Here is a 17776-nt window from a genome sequence, read left to right on the forward strand (position 1 = left end):
ATGATCTTGCAAACATTGACTTAAACTAATATGCTAACAGCCTATAGTGCATAAACATAAATCCTAACACAACCAGTGACATATTTGGCTTTTTAGTTGAGCGCTGATGCTGCTCTGTGATAAACAGTGCCCACTTTGACAAAGGCAGGGCACAAAATATGTTGATTGTCCATTCCCAGCGCGCCTCTCCAGGGTGCTGTTGGAGAGACGCATTGCTGCGGTACTCCACCAACGTTCGGTTGAAAAAATCTTCGAACAATCTTAGACGTCTATGTTTGTTTCAGATTTTGTCTGGTCTGGACCAGCTTTGATTTGGCCCTAACATAGATGCCTATAAATTAAGTATTTTTCAAATTTAATTCAGAACCAAAAATCAGCCTGATTTCAACATCAGGAAAATACGTATTTTTCAACGTCTGGAAAATATGCTTTTTCGACGTCCTGTAAAATATGTATTTTAAACATACGGAAAATACATATTTTCACCTTTCATTCAGAACCTAAATCGAATCTAAATTGAGCCACATTGGCTTCAGAAAACTCTCCATTGGTGCCGATAGCTTCTGTTTACCACAGAGAGCATTTCATTGTATTTTTTCCCCTCTACCTTTTCTGGCTGGCAAAGTACCAGGATGTTGTCTTTTGGTTTTGAATCTAAATTTAGAGAACTGAAACTCAAAACGGAATATATCTGAGAAGTTGAATATATGAAACTTTAGTCAACTTGAAATGATAGTCTCTAAACTTGATACACAGAAAATGAATGCAATATATACCATATTTAAACTCAATATATAAATATTATTACATTGCAATTGAATTCAGTTTCAAATCATAAGTTACATTCATGAATTCAATGATTAGATTTGTGCATTACAAATAAAAAATGATAGAATTCAAATACAATTTCTGTTGGCACTGAAATCACTCTATTCAAATACTACAATGGGGACGCAAATTGTTTGATTTGTCAAAAAGTAATTTACATTTAACATGAATCCCTGGTATACATGTATAATTATAAACTGGGTGGTTCAAGCCCTGAATGCTGATTGGCTGACAACTGTGGCATATCAGACCGTATACCACAGTATGACAAAACATTTATTTTTACTGCTCTAATTACGTTGCCAACCAGTTTATAATAGTAATAAGGCACCTCTGGGGTTTGTGAGATATGGCTAACATACCACGGCTTAGGGCTGTGTCGTGCCTAAGAACAACCCTTAGCCATGGTATATTGGCCACATACCACACCTCCTTGGGCCTTATTACTTAAATATACAACATAAAGAGAGTAACAGATTCTTCAAATATGTAATATATGTGCTGTCATATAACTTGGTGAGATTTTTTAACTCTTATGTGCGGACCACGTCCTGTGCATGCTCTACTTTACGGACAGTCTCTGCTCTACTGTTAGAGAACAGGCTACTCTGGCGAATGGTGCTTGTTTAATAAAGCTAAATCAAATTTTATTGGTCACATATATGTGTTTAGCAGATGTTATTGTGGGTGTAGCAAAATACTTGTGTTTCTAGCTCCAACAGTGCAGTAATATCTAACAATTTCACAACATATACCCAATACACACAAATGTAAGGAATGGAATTAAGACTAAGATACAGTAGAATAGTATAGAATACAGTTGAAGTCGGAAGTTTACATACACTTAGGTTGGAGTCATTAAAACTTGTTTTTCAACAACTCCACAAATTTCTTGTTAACAAACTATAGTTTTGGCAAGTCGGTTAGGACGTCTACTTTGTGCATGACACAAGTAATTTTTCCAACAATTGTTTACAGACAGATTATTTCACTTACAATTCACTGTATCACAATTCCAGTGGGTCAGAAGTTTACATACACTAAGTTGACTGTGCCTTTAAAAAGCTTGGAAAATTCTAGAAAATGATGTCATGGCTTTAGAAGTTTCTGATAAGCAAATTTTTTACATTTATTTTATTTCACATTTATTTAACCAGGTTGGCTAGTTGAGAACAAGTTCTCATTTGCAACTGCGACCTGGCCAAGATAAAGCATAGCAATTCGACACATACAACAACACAGAGTTACACATGGAATAAACAAAACATACATAATACGGTAAAAAAAAGAAAACAAAAAAGTCTATATACAGTGAGTGCAAATGAGGTAAGATAAGGGAGGTAAGGCAATAAATAGGCCATGGTGGCGAATTAATTACAATATAGCAATTAAACACTGGAATGGTAGATGTGCAGAAGATGAATGTGCAGGAAGAGATACTGGGGTGCAAAGGAGCAAGATAAATAAATAAATACAGTATGGGGATGAGGTAGATAGATGGGCTGTTTACAGATGGGCTATGCACAGGTGCAGTGAACTGTGAGCTGCTCTGACAGCTGGTGTTTAAAGCTAGTGAGGGAGATATGAGTCTCCAGCTTTGGTGATTTTTGCAGTTCGTTCCAGTCATTGGCAGCAGAGAACTGTAAGGAAAGGCGACCAAAGGAGGAATTGGCTTTTGGGGTGACCAGTGAGATATACCTGCTGGAGCACGTGCGACGAGTGGGTGCTGCTATGGTGACCAGTGAGCTGAGATAAGACGGGGCTTTACCTAGCAGAGACTTGGAGATAACCTGTAGCCAGTGGGTTTGGCGACGAGTATGAAGCGAGGGCCAACCAACGAGAGCGTACAGGTCGCAGTGGTGGGTAGTGTATGGGGCTTTGGTGACAAAACGGATGGCACTGTGATAGACTGCATCCAATTTGTTGAGTAGAGTGTTGGAGGCTATTTTATAGATGACATCACCGAAGTCGAGGATCGGTAGGATGGTCAGTTTTACGAGGGTATGTTTGGCAGCATGAGTGAAGGATGCTTTGTTGCGATATAGGAAGCCGATTCTAGATTTAATTTTGGATTGGAGATGCTTAATGTGAGTCTGGAAGAAAAGTTTACAATCTAACCAGACACCTAGGTATTTGTAGTTGTCCACGTATTCTAAGTCAGAGCCTTCCAGAGTAGTGATGCTGGACAGTCGGGCAGGTGCGGGCAGTGATCGATTGAATAGCATGCATTTAGTTTTACTTGCATTTAAGAGCAGTTGGAGGCCACGGAAGGAGAGTTGTATGGCATTGAAGGTCGTCTGGAGGTTAGTTAACACAGTGTCCAAAGAGGGGCCAGAAGTATACAGAATGGTGTCGTCTGCATAGAGGTGGATCAGAGATTCACCAGCAGCAAGAGCGACATCATTGATGTATACAGAGAAGAGAGTCAGCCCGAGAATTGAACCCTGTGGCAACCCCATAGAGACTGCCAGAGGTCCGGACAACAGGCCCTCCGATTTGACACACTGAACTCTATCAGAGAAGTAGTTGGTAAACCAGGCGAGGCAATCATTTGAGAAAACAAGGCTGTTGAGTCTGCCAATGAGAATGTGGTGATTGACAGAGTCGAAAGCCTTGGCCAGGTCGATGAATACGGCTGCACAGTAATGTCTCTTATCGATGGTGGTTATGATGTCGTTTAGGACCTTAAGCGTGGCTGAGGTGCACCCATGACCAATTGGAGGTGTACCTATGGATGTATTTCAAGGCCTACCTTCAAACTCAGTGCCTCTTCGCTTGACATCATGGGAAAATCAAAAGAAATCAGCCAAGACCTCAGAAAAACATTGTAGACCTCCACAAGTCTGGTTCATCCTTGGGAGCAATTTACAAACGCATGAAGGTACCACGTTCATCTGTACAAACAATAGTATGCAAGTATAAACACCATAGGACCACGCAGCCATCATACCGCTCAGGTAGGAGACGCGTTCTGTCTCCTAGAGATGAACGTACTTTGGTGCAAAAAGTGCAAATCAATCCCAGAACAACAGCAAAGGACCTTGTGAAGATGCTGAAGGAAACAGGTACAAAAGTATCTATATCCACAGTAAAACGAGTCCTATATCAACATAACATGAAAGGCTTCTCAGCATGGAAGAAGCCACTGCTCCAAAACCGCCATAAAAAAGCCGACTACGGTTTGCAACTGCACATGGGGGCAAAGATCGTACTTTTTGAGAAATGTCCTCTGGTCTGATGAATCAAAAATAGAACTGTTTCACCATAATGACCATCGTTATGTTTGGAGGAAAAAGGGGGATGCTTGCAAGCCGAAGAACACCATCCCAACCATGAAGCACGAGGGTGGCAGTATCATGTTGTGAGGGTGGCAGCATCATGTTGTGGGGGTGCTTTGCTGCAGGAGGGACTGGTGCACTTCACAAAATAGATGGCATCATGAGGATGGACAATTATGTGGATATATTGAAGCAACATCTCAAGACATCAGTCAGAAAGTTGAAGCTTGGTCGCAAATGGGTCTTCCAAATGGACAATGACCGCAAACATACTTCCAAAGTTGTGGAAAAATGGCTTAAGGACAACAAAGTCAAGGTATTGGAGTGGCCATCACAAAGCCCTGACCCCAATCCTATAGAAAATTTGTGTGCAGAACTGAAAAAGCGTGTGCGAGCAAGGAGACCTACTAAACCTGACTCAGTTACACATGCTCTGTCAGGAGGAATGGGCCAAAAGTCACCCAACTTATTGTGGGAAGCTTGTGGAAGGCTACCCGAAACGTTTGACCCAAGTTAAAACTTCTTATGGCTGCAATCCCGTTAACGGGATGATATGACAACAGCCAGTGAAAGTGCAGGGCGCCAAATTCAAACAACAGAAATCTCATAATTAAAATTCCTCAAATATACATGTATCTTATACTATTTTAAAGGTAATTTTGTTGTTAATCCCACCAAAGTGTCCGATTTCAAATAGGCTTTTCAGCGAAAGCACCAGAAACGATTATGTTAGGTCACCGCAAAATCACAAACACAGTAATTTTTCCAGCCAAAGACAGGAGTCACAAAAAGCAGAAATAGAATCACTAACCTTTGATGATCTTCATCAGATGACACTCATAGGACTTCATGTTACACAATACATATGTTTTGTTAGATAAAGTTAATATTTATATCCAAAAACCTCAGTTTACATTGGCGCCATGTTCAGAAATGCCTCAAATATCCGGGGAAATTGCAGAGAGCCACGTCAAATAACATAAATACTCATCATAAACTTTGATGAAAGATATATGTTTTACATAGAATTAAAGATACACTTGTTCTTAATGCAACCACTGTGTCAGATTTCAAAAAGCTTCATGGCAAAAGCACAATATTCAATAATCTGAGAACAGCGTTCAGCCACAAAAGCAAGCATTATAAAAAGCATTATAAATCTTCACCTACCTTTGCTGATCTTCATCGGAATGCACTCCCAGGACTCCCACAAGAAATGTTAGTTTTGTTCGGTAATGTCCATCATTTATGTCCAAATAGCTATTTTTGTTAGCGTGTTTGGTAAACAAATCCAACGTCAGGAAGCGCGTTCACTAAAAGCAGACAAAATGTCAAAAAGTTCCGTAACAGTCAGTAGAAACATGTCAAACGATGTATTGTATCAATCTTTAGAATGTTTTTAACATAAATCTTGAATAACTTTCCAACCGGAGAATTACATTGAGTTCAGATGTGCGATGGAACAGAGCTCACTCATGTGAACGCACATGGTCAGAGCATGGTCAGGTCATGGTAGACCTGACTATTTCCTGTCTCCTTCGGCCCCACTTCACAGTAGAGGCATCAGACAAGGTTCTACAGACTGTTGACATCTAGTGGAAGCCGTAGGAAGTGCAAACTCATCCATATCTCACTGTGAATTCAATAGGGTCTTGGTTGAAAATCGACCAGCCTCAGAATTCCCACTTCCTGTTTGGATTTTTTCTCAGTTTGGATTTTTTCTCCCAATTTTTGCCTGCCATATGAGTTCTGTTATACTCACAGACATCATTCCAACAGTTTTAGAAACTTCAGAGTGTTTTCTATCCAATATGACTAATAATATGCATATATTAGCAACTGGGACTGAGGAGCAGGCAGTTTACTATGGGCACCTCTGGGCACCTTTCATCCAAGCTACTCAATACTGCCCCTGCAGCCATAAGAAGTTAAACAATTTAAAGGCAATGCTACCAAATACTAATTGAGTGTATGTAAACTTCTGACCCACTGGGAATGTGATGAAAGAAATAAAAGCTGAAATAAATCATTCTCTATACTATTATTCTGACATTTCACATTCTTAAAATAAAGTGGTGATCCTAACTGACCTAAAACAGGGAATATTTACTAGGATTAAATGTCAGGAATCGTGAAACTGAGTTTAAATGTATTTAAGGTATAAGGTGTATGTAAACTTCCGACTACAACTGTACATATGAGATGAGTAATGCAAGATATAAAAACATTATTAAAGTGACTAGTGTTGCTTTATTAAAGTGGCCTGTAATGTCAAGTATATGTATATAGGCAGCAGCCTCTAATGTGCTAGCAATGGCTATTACCAGTCTGCTGGTCTTGTTAGAAGCTGTTTTTCAGTCTCTCGGTCCCAGCTTTGATGCACCTGTACTGACCTCGCCTTCTGGATGATAGCGGGGTGAGCAGGCAGTGGCTCGGATGGTTGTTGTCCTTGATGATCTTTTTGGCCTTCCTGTGATATCGGGTGGTGTAGGTGTCCTGGAGGGCAGGTAGTTTGCCCCCGATAATGCGCTGGGCAGACCGCACCACCTTCTGGAGAGCCCTGCGATTGTGGGTGGTGCAGTTGCTGTACCAGGTGGTGATACAGCCCGACAGGATGCTCTCAATTGTGCATCTGTAAAAGTTTGAGGGTTTTAGGTGCCAAGCCAAATTTCTTCAGCCTCCTGAGGTTGAAGAGGCGCTGTTGCGTCTTAACCACACTGTCTGTGCGCGTGGACTATTTCAGTTTGTCAGTGATGTGTACGCTGAGGAACTTGAAGCTTTCTACCTTCTCCACTGCGGTCCCGTCAATGTGTATAGGGGGGTGGCTCCCTCTGCTGTTTCCTGAAGTCCACGATCTTCTCCTTTTTTTTTTTGACTTTGAGTGAGATGTTATTGTCCTAACACTACACTCCCAGAGCCCTCACCTCCCTGTAGGCGGTCTCGTCATTGTTGGTAATCAAGCCTACTACTGTTGTGTCATTTGCAAACTTGATGATTGAGTTGGAGGCGTTTTAATTTAAAAAAAAAAATTGTATTTGTTTCCTACCTTAAACACTTGGGGGATTTCCTTTTGTAGTCCGTGATTGTCTTTAGACCCTGCCGCATACGTCTCGTGTCTGATCCGTTGAATTTAAACTCCACTTTGTCTCTATACTGACTGTTTGCTTGCCTCGTGGAGGGAATAACTGCACTGTTTGTATTCTGCCATATTCCCTTGCCATGGTCAAATGTGGTGGTTCGCGCTTTAAGTTTTGTGTGAATGCTGCCATCTATCCTCTAGACCACCTTTACTCCACACATAGAGAGGCATACAAAGCTCTCCCCCGCCCTCCATTTGGCAAATCTGACCATAATTATATCCTCCTGATTCCTGTTTACAAGCAAAAACTAAAGCAGGAAGTACCAGTGACTCGCTCAATACAGAAGTGGTCAGATGACGCAGATGCTACGCTACAGGACTGTTTGCTAGCACAGACTGGAATATGTTCCGGGATTCATCCAATGGCATTGAGTACATTACCTCAGTCATCGGCTTCTTCAATAAGTTCATCGACGACATCATCCCCACAGTGACCGTATGTACATATCCCAACCGGAAGCCATGGATTACAGGCAACATCTGCATCGAGCTAAAGGCTAGAGCTGCTGCTTTCTTGGAGCGGGACACTAATCCGGACGCTTATAAGAAATCCCGCTATGCCCTCAGACGAGCCATCAAACAAGCAAAGCATCAATACAGGATTAAGATTGAATCCTACTACACTGGCTCTGAGACCTGGCAGTGTTTTGCCAGGACAACAACCTCTCCCACAATGTGAGCAAGACAAAGGAGCTGATCGTGGACTACAGGAAAAGGCGGGCCGAACAGGCCCGCATTAACATTGATGGAGCTGTAGTGGAGCGGGTCGAGAGTTTCAAGTTCCTTGGTGTCCACATCACCAACAAACTATCATGGTCTAAACAAACCAAGACAGTCATGAAGAGGGCACGACAACACCTTTTCCCCCTCAGGAAACCAAAAAGATTTGGCATGGGTCCCCAGATCCTCAAGAAGTTCTACAGCTGCACCATCGAGACCATCCTGACCAGTTGCATCACCGCCTGGTATGGCAACTGCTCGGCATCTGACCGTAAGGCGCTACAGAGGGTAGTGCGTACAGCCCAGTACATCACTGAGGCCAAGCTTCCTGCCATCCAGGACCTATATACTAGGCGGTGTCAGAGGAAAGCCCAAAAAATTGTCAGACTCCAGTCACCCAAGTCAAACTGTTTTCTCTGCTACCGCACTGCAAGCGGTACCGGAGCACCAAGTTTAGGACCAAAAGGCTCCTGAACAGCTTCTACCCCCAAGCCATAAGACTGTTTAACAATTAATCAAATGGCCACCGGACTATTTACATTGACACCCCCCTTTGTTTTGTACACTGCTGCTACTCGTTGTTTATTATCTATGCATAGTCACTTCATGTGGATGGAATGTATATGTTTTAATGAATGATTAGAATATTCCACCCTGAAACCATATAAAGGACAGTGAAATTGATCTGAATCATAAAATTATAATTAATGATGTGTGTAGTGTTAGTCAGTAAAATTATAATAAATGATGTGTGTAGTTTTAGTCATGATGTGTGTAGTTTTAGTCAGAATTAGGGTAAAACAATATAACAATATGTCTCTAAAGTGTCTTAAACACAGACTGTCTGAGCAAGATTCGGTGCCGACCTTGGCTAGGGGCCACTGAGAGATTTGGGAAAGGACAGGGAGTTCTTCTCACGGTCCCTAATCTTTGTCAGCTGGGTAGTGGGACAGTGTGTGCGTAGGATACCTAATGTTTGTGTGTGTAAGTATGTGCGTAAGGAGTCTGTTTGTGTGTGAAAGTATGTGTGTAAGAAGCCAGTATAAAATGAATGGTTTTGTACAACTAACTAGCGCTCTCGTAAATAAACTTTCTGACTATTGTAGCTGGGCCTCCATCTGTTTCATTTCAACCAGTATCTTACAAATTCTGGGTCGCAGACTGAGTAGTTAATTCAATTGGGTTTATGAACATTGAGAACATAATTCTCTTAAAAATTTGGTCCTTCGAGAGCCGGATTCTAATACCTGTCCCTGCCTTCCGAAGGTACCACGCCGAAAACCGTGCTGGTCATTGACCCTTAAATTGTGATTACATTATTGAACTCAAATGCAATGTCTTATAATGCAAATTAAAATGGGATGGAATTCAAAGAATTTTGGCACTGAAATCACTCCATTCAAATACTACAATGGCGAAGCGAATTGTTTGATTTCTCAAAGTAATTTACATTTGACAAGAATCCCTAGTATACTTATATAAATATACAACATAAAGAGAGTAACAGATTCTTCAAATATATGATATGCATGCTGTCAAAGAATTTGTTGAGATCTTTAAACTATTTGTCTACCTGCTGACTTCAGTTTCCGTAGTGTAGTGGTTATCACGTTCGCCTCACACGCGAAAGGTCCCCGGTTCGAAACCGGGCGGAAACATTTTTTTGTCAAAATAGGACCAGTGACTGAAAATTAACAACGAAGTGTTTGCGGATCCGAATTTTCTGTGACGTATTTTTCTCTGCAGTAAAGATCCCAAAGCTTCGTTGCATGTGCTGATCATGTTATTTGTATGCAGTACTTTAAGCAGTCTCTGGTCTACTCTAAGAGAACAGGCTACTCTGGCGAATGATGCTTGTTTAATAACGTTAGATCAAAGCTGAGTCAATGTCTGCAATATCACATAATGATAGTATTCTACATAACTGAATATAATAGCATATACTATTACGTTACTGTAAGATAAACACCCCCCTACATTTTTCTCTCGTGGCCAAAACTTAACCGCGCATGCCACTAGACAAAATACATAGGTAGGTTGCACCATCTGGTGTACATTTAATCTTATGGCGGCCAAAATTATGTTTGTTTTGTCACACTCGATTCTAACTTGTCCTGTGCGGCCTTTGAGAATCATAGAGGGGAACAGAAAGTACATGTCCCAGAGAGTCTTAGCTTTCGAGAATTGGGTTATAATCGCTCACAGCCAAAACGGTTCATGAAGAAAGTTCATGAAATAGCCTACATTGGCTTCCCACATTGGCTTCTGTTTACCACAGAGAGCGTTTGATTCTATCTGTTCTCCTCTACCTTTTCTGGCTGGCAAAGTATCAGGATGTTGTCTTTGGTTTTGAATTTAAAGAACTGAATTTGAAAACTGAATCTGAATATATTTGAGAAGTTGAATCTATGGAACTTTAGTCAACTTGAAATTATAGTTTGTAAACTTGATATACATAAAATGAATGCTATATTATACACTGCTAAAAAAATTAAGGGAACACTAAAATAACACATCCTAGATCTGAATGAATGAAATATTCTTATTAAATACTTTTTTCTTTACATAGTTGAATGTGCTGACAACAAAATCACACAAAAATTATCAATGGAAATCAAATTTATCAACCCATGGAGGTCTGGATTTGGAGTCACACTCAAAATTAAAGTGGAAAACCACACTACAGGCTGATCCAACTTTGATGTAATGTCCTTAAAACAAGTCAAAATGAGGCTCAGTAGTGTGTGTGGCCTCCACGTGCCTGTATGACCTCCCTACAACGCCTGGGCATGCTCCTGATGAGGTGGCGGATGGTCTCCTGAGGGATCTCCTCCCAGACCTGGACTAAAGCATCCGCCAACTCCTGGACAGTCTGTGGTGCAACGTGGCGTTGGTGGATGGAGCGAGACATGATGTCCCAGATGTGCTCAATTGGATTCAGGTCTGGGGAACGGGCGGGCCAGTCCATAGCATCAATGCCTTCCTTTTGCAGGAACTGCTGACACACTCCAGCCACATGAGGTCTAGCATTGTCTTGCATTAGGAGGAACCCAGGGCCAACCGCACCAGCATATGGTCTCACAAGGGGTCTGAGGATCTCATCTCGGTACCTAATGGCAGTCAGGCTACCTCTGGCGAGCACATGGAGGGCTGTGCGGCCCCCCAAAGAAATGCCACCCCACACCATGACTGACCCACCGCCAAACCGGTCATGCTGGAGGATGTTGCAGGCAGCAGAACGTTCTCCACGGCGTCTCCAGACTCTGTCACGTCTGTCACATGTGCGTGTGAACCTGCTTTCATCTGTGAAGAGCACAGGGCGCCAGTGGCGAATTTGCCAATCTTGGTGTTCTCTGGCAAATGCCAAACGTCCTGCACGGTGTTGGGCTGTAAGCACAACCCCCACCTGTGGACGTCGGGCCCTCATACCACCCTCATGGAGTCTGTTTCTGACCGTTTGAGCAGACACATGCACATTTGTGGCCTGCTGGAGGTCATTTTGCAGGGCTCTGGCAGTGCTTCTCCTTGCACAAAGGCGGAGGTAGCGGTCCTGCTGCTGGGTTGTTGCCCTCCTACGGCCTCCTCCACGTCTCCTGATGTACTGGCCTGTCTCCTGGTAGCGCCTCCATGCTCTGGACACTACGCTGACAGACACAGCAAACCTTCTTGCCACAGCTCGCATTGATGTGCCATCCTGGATGAGCTGCACTACCTGAGCCACTTGTGTGGGTTGTAGACTCCGTCTCATGCTACCACTAGAGTGAAAGCACCGCCAGCATTCAAAAGTGACCAAAACATCAGCCAGGAAGCATAGGAACTGAGAAGTGGTCTGTGGTCACCACCTGCAGAACCACTCCTATATTGGGGGTGTCTTGCTAATTGCCTATAATTTCCACCTTTTATCTATTCCATTTTCACAACAGCATGTGACATTTATTGTCAATCAGTGTTGCTTCCTAAGTGGACAGTTTGATTTCACAGAAGTGTGATTGACTTGGAGTTACATTGTGTTGTTTAAGTGTTCCCTTTATTTTTTTGAGCAGTGTATTATATATTAATATTATATATTAAATAGTATTACATTGAAATTATATTTCCATTTAATTCAGTTTCAAATCATGATATAAAAGTTAAATTTATGAATTCAATGATTCAATTACAAATTCAAAAATATTGAACTCAAATTCAATGTCTTATAATAGGAATACAAATGATGGAATTCCAATACAATTTCTGTTGGCACTGAAATCCCTCCATTCAACTACTGCAATGGCGAATTTACATTTAACAGGAATCCCTAGTATACATACAGTACCAGTCAAAGGTTTGGACACACCTACTCATTCCAGGGTTTGTCTTTATTTTCACTATTTTCTACATTGTAGAATAATAGTGAAGACATCAAAACTATGAAATAACACATATTGGTTTCATCGGACCATAGAATCTTGTTTCTCATGGTCTGAGAGTCTTTAGGTGCCCAAGAACACTAAGGTAACCTGCCTAAATGACTACCGACTCATAGCACTCACATCTGTAGCCATGAAGTGCTTTGAAAGGCTGGTCATGGCTCACATCCACACCACTATCCCAGAAACCCTAGACCCACCTAGATTTGCATATCGTCCCAGCAGATCCAAAGATGATGCAATCTCTTACACTCAACAATGCCCTTTCCCAGCTGGACATAAGGAACACCTACAGTTGAAGTCGGAAGTTTACATACACCTTAGCCAAATACATTTAAACTCAGGTCTTTCCACGATTCCTGACATTTAATCCTAGTAAAAATTCCCTGTCTTAGGTCAGTTAGGATCACCACTTTATTTTAAGAATGTGAGATGTCAGCATGATAGTAGAGAGAATGATTTATTTCAGCTTTTATTTCTTTAATCACATTCCCAGTGAGTCAGAAGTTTACATATACTCAATTAGTATTTGGTAGCATTGCCTTCAAATTGTTTAACTTTAGTCAAATGTTTCGGGCAGCCTTCCACAAGCTTCCCACAATAAGTTGGGTGAATTTTGGCCCTTTTCTCCTGACAGAGCTGGTGTAACTGAGTCAGGTTTAGTAGGCCTCCTTGCTCGCACACGCTTTTTCAGTTCTGCCCACAAATTTTCTATAGGATTGAGGTCAGGTCTTTGTGATGGCCACTTCAATACCTTTACTTTGTTGTCCTTAAGCCATTTTTCCAAAACTTTGGAAGTATGTTTGGGGTCATTGTCTATTTGGAAGACCTATTTGCGACCAAGCTTTAACTTCTTGACTGATGTCTTGAGATGTTGCTTCAATATATCCACATAATTTTCCATCCTCATGATGCCATCTATTTTGTGAAGTGCACCAGTCCCTCCTGCAGCAAAGCACTACCACAACATGATGCTGCCACCCCCGTGCTTCACGGTTGGGATAGTGTTCTTCGGCTTGCAAGCCTCCCCCTTTTTCCTCCAAACATAACGATGGTCATTATGGCCAAACAGTTCTATTTTTGATTCATCAGACCAGAGGACATTTCTCCAAAAAGTACAATCTTTGTCCCCATGTGCAGCTGCAAACCGTAGTCTGGCTTTTTTATGGCGGTTTTGGAGCAGTGGCTTCTTCCTTGCTGAGCGGCCTTTCAGGTTATGTCGATATAGGACTCGTTTTACTGTGGCTATAGATACTTTTGTACCTGTTTCCTCCAGCATCTTCACAAGGTCCTTTGCTGTTGTTCTGGGATTGATTTGCACTTTTCGCACCAAAGCACGTTCATCTCTAGGAGACAGAATGCGTCTCCTTGCTGAGCGGTATGACGGCTGCGTGGTCCCATGGTGTTTATACTTGCGTACTATTGTTTGTACAGATGAACATGGTACCTTCAGACATTTGAAAATTGCTCCCAATGATGAACCAGACTTGTGGAGGTCTACTATTTTTTTTCTGAGGTCTTGGCTGATTTCTTTTGATTTTCCCATGATGTCAAGCAAAGAGGCACTGCGTTTGAAGGTAGGCCTTGTAATACATCCACAGGTACACCTCCAATTGACTCAAATTATGTCAATTAGCCTATCAGAAGCTTCTAAAGCCATGACATCATGTTCTGGAATTTTCCAAGCTGTTTAAAGGCACAGTCAACTTAGTGTATGTAAACTTCTGACCCACTGGATTTGTGATATGGTCAATTATAAGTGAAATAATCTGTCTGTAAATAATTGTTGGAAACATTACTTGTGTCATGCATAAATTAGATGTCCTAACCGACTTGCCAAAACTATAATTTGTTAACAAAGAAATTTGTGCAGTGGTTGAAAAATTAGTTTAATTGACTCCAACCTAAGTGTATGTAAACTTCGACTTCAACTGTATGTGAGAATGCTGTTCATTGACTACAGCTCAGCGTTCAACACCATAGTGCCCTCAAAGCTAATCACTAAGCTAAGGACCCTGGGACTAAACACCTCCCTCTGCAACTGGATCCTGGACTTCCTAACGGTCCGCCCCCAGGTGGTAAGGGTAGGTAACAACACATCCACCACGCTGATCCTCAACATGGGGGCCCCTCAGGGGTGTGTGCTCAGTCCCATCCTGTACTCCCTGTTCACTCATGACTGCATGGCCAGGCACGACTCCAACACCATCATCAAGTTTGCCGATGACACAACAGTGGTAGGCCTGATCACCGACAACGATGAGACAGCCTATAGGGAAGAGGTCAGAGACCTGGCCGTGTGGTGCCAGGACAACAACCTATCCCTCCACGTGATCAAGACAAAGGAGATGATTGTGGACTACAGGAAAAGGAGGACTGAGCATGCCCCCATTCTCATCAACGGGGCTGTAGTGGAGCAGGTTGAGAGCTTCAAGTTCCTTGGTGTCCAGATCACCAACAAACTATTATGGTCATGGTCTAACCAAGACAGTCATGAACAGGGCACGACAAACCCTATGTTGTATTCGGTCACATGTGACAAATACGATTTGATTTGATGAAACCAAGATTGAACTCTTTGGCCTGAATGCCAAGCATCAGGTCTGGAGGAAACCTGGTACCATCTCTACGGTGAAGCATGGTGGTGGCAGCATCATAGTGTGTGAATGTTTTTCAGCGGCAGAGACTGGTAAACTAGTAAACTAGTCAGGATCGACTAGCTCAGTCCCCTCCTAGTCAGGATCGAGGGAAAGATGAATTGCCCAAAGTACAGAGATCCTTGATGACAACCTGCCCCAGAGCGCTCAGGACCTCAGACTGGGGGTGAAGGTTCATCTTCCAACAGGACAACAACCCTAAGCACACAGCCAAGACAATGCAGGAGTGGATCGGGACAAGTCTCTCAATGTCCTTGAGTGGCCCAGCCAGAGCCCAGACCCAGACCGATTGAACATCTCTGGAGAGACCTGAAAATACCTGTGCAGCGACACTTCCCATCCAACCTGACAGAGCTTGAGAGGATCTGCAGAGAAGAATGGGAGAAACTCCGCAAATACAGGTGTGCCAAGCTTATAGCGTCATACCCAAGAAGACTTAAGACTGTAATCGCTGCCAAAGGTCTGAATACTCATGTAAATATAATATTTCAGTTTTTTTTTATTAATTTGCAAACATTTTTTTTTTAAACTGTTTTTGCTTTGTCATTATGGGGTATTGTGTGTGGATTGATGAGGGGACAAAACGATTTAATGCATTGTAGAATAAGGCTGTAATCTAACAAAATGTGGAAAAGGTGAAGGTCTGAATACTTTCCAAATGCACTGTGTAAAGATGATATCTCTATCATTCTCTGTGTTTACCACATATTAGGGGTGCGCAGGTCAGCTGTTTGTTCACCTGCACCCACCTGCATTTGCTAATAACCCATCCACAACTGTCTGACTATATGTGATAAAATGAAAATCTGAGGCCCGCACCGAACCTTAACCAGTAAATATAGAAAATGCGCTACAGGCTACAGTCAATGAAGGCAGAAAGATTTTTTGACAGGGGGTGTAGAATTCTTTTTTTGCCTTGTTTTAGATATTTATCTGCTTATCATTTCCAACATTTTGGGAGGCTATTTGTTTGTAAACATGTCTATAATTAGATAAAAGAGAAGCTAGCTAAATGTGTAATTAAATGTTGCCCTAGAAGACTAAATAAACCCTTGCTCAACAGAATAATGTAATAGAATGATAGATTGAATGCTTCAATATAGTTGACATCGGTAAAGATTTATCTGTCATCTTTCGTGGAGCAAAGACGTTTTGGGACTGGGGCGAAAATACAATAAAACAAAAAAATAAACGAGAAAGATTTTCTGTGCAAAATGTCCAAATTGACATCAGTTTGACCGGGAAGCTGTAGACCCAATGTGTTTCTGATAAGATCTCAGTTTGGCTTTGATGCATATTTTATGTGGTTGAAATTCTATCTGCTTTTATGGTTATTTTTATGATGAAGACAGCACCTCTACATATGGTGTCTAACTGAGCATTGCATTCTCTCAAGATGCAGAAATAAGTCAATCATATTTCTCCACTCCTTATCCCAAGTCCAAATTTAGCCTACAATTGGTGTAGGCCTTTCATTTTACTGCAAGAAGAGCTTAATTCTGCAGGAGTTATTATTAAGGCTATGTGAGGTAATAGACCTACAGTCAGTGTTCAGATTTCAGTTTCCATTTAACCCATCAAAACAGTAGGCTACAGTTCCCTTGACATGACATAGGCCAATTTGAAGTCCTGTCTTGTGACTGTCGAATATGTATAGCGCCTCACAATCATGACACGTAACATAGCTGGCACTGCTATCATCCTCTGTTACCACTTCACCAAATATATACTTTTATGGCCCTCCCTTCTCTTTATTTTCAATTCTCCTTCAGCATCTTTTATCTTATTGAATTAAACTTCGACAATGACCTTTTTGCCTCCGTGGATTGACATTAACTTTTTCTGCCAGTTCCCATAAGCATGATTTGGCGATTGGCTGTTGTTGATAAAACAGTTACTGGAGACAGGAGATCAAGTTGAGACATAGGACGAGGTGTATAATTGTATAATAAGGCAGTTTATTCAAGTGTAAAGATATCTGGCAAATCGTGCAGCACGGCCCCGTTCTGTCTGATTCATATGGAATCGTCGGAGAAGAGAGCGCTAAACATATTGTACAGATTATATATGCGGTAAATGATGTAGGTTGATCTGGTAGTCTGGCCTTCTGATTGGTCGCTCTGGGTCGTGGGTAGTCCTGTTCGGGCCTGATGTCGACGTTCCATTGGCTCTTAACATAGTTCTTTGTCTTGAGTTCCAACCTTGAATATAGTGTGTGTGGGGTTGTTTTAGCAGGGGCCTGTTCATGGGGGAGGGGAGTTGTGTGTGTCTGTGGTTGGTGTCTAATGAGACCAGCATGTGTCCAAGGGAAAGAGGGGGTGTGTGCATTTTGTATAAAAGATAGCTTATGTTGAGAAGTTGTTATAACAAGTTTCCAGTATCTATTACAATTTCTTACACTGTGTAGGCTATTTTGCGCCCATAAGCCCTAAAGCTTAGTTTTATGCATTAATACCAGATAGTCTAAAATAATGAAATTAAAACCTTAATGTAGCATATATAAATTTCACAAGAATTATACGTTCATGGATAATTTTAAGGTATTGTTTCTCTTTATTCAACACGCCCGCCATCCACCCAGCCTTCAGCCACACAATATTTAATGACCCTAAACCCGTCGGTTCCGAGGATATAAGAGTCATCCCGCGCATCACTACCACATATGACTGGGAAAAATATATTTGAACAGCCCTCCAACTGTAATAACTAATGGGAAACTCGTCTATCATCCTTGAGCTCCAAGTG

The 17776-nt window shown here is 41.8% G+C and overlaps 1 non-coding gene across 1 annotated transcript; it reads left to right on the plus strand.

Moving 5' to 3' along the window:
- The first annotated feature begins 9550 nt into the window (after positions 1 to 9550).
- trnav-cac lies at positions 9551 to 9623 on the plus strand. The gene has a single exon. It is a non-coding gene; the product is annotated as a tRNA-Val (tRNA).
- Positions 9624 to 17776: the final 8153 nt, after the last annotated feature.

The sequence above is a fragment of the Salvelinus namaycush genome, chromosome 8, assembly GCF_016432855.1.
Source record: "Salvelinus namaycush isolate Seneca chromosome 8, SaNama_1.0, whole genome shotgun sequence".
NCBI lineage: Eukaryota > Metazoa > Chordata > Actinopteri > Salmoniformes > Salmonidae > Salvelinus > Salvelinus namaycush.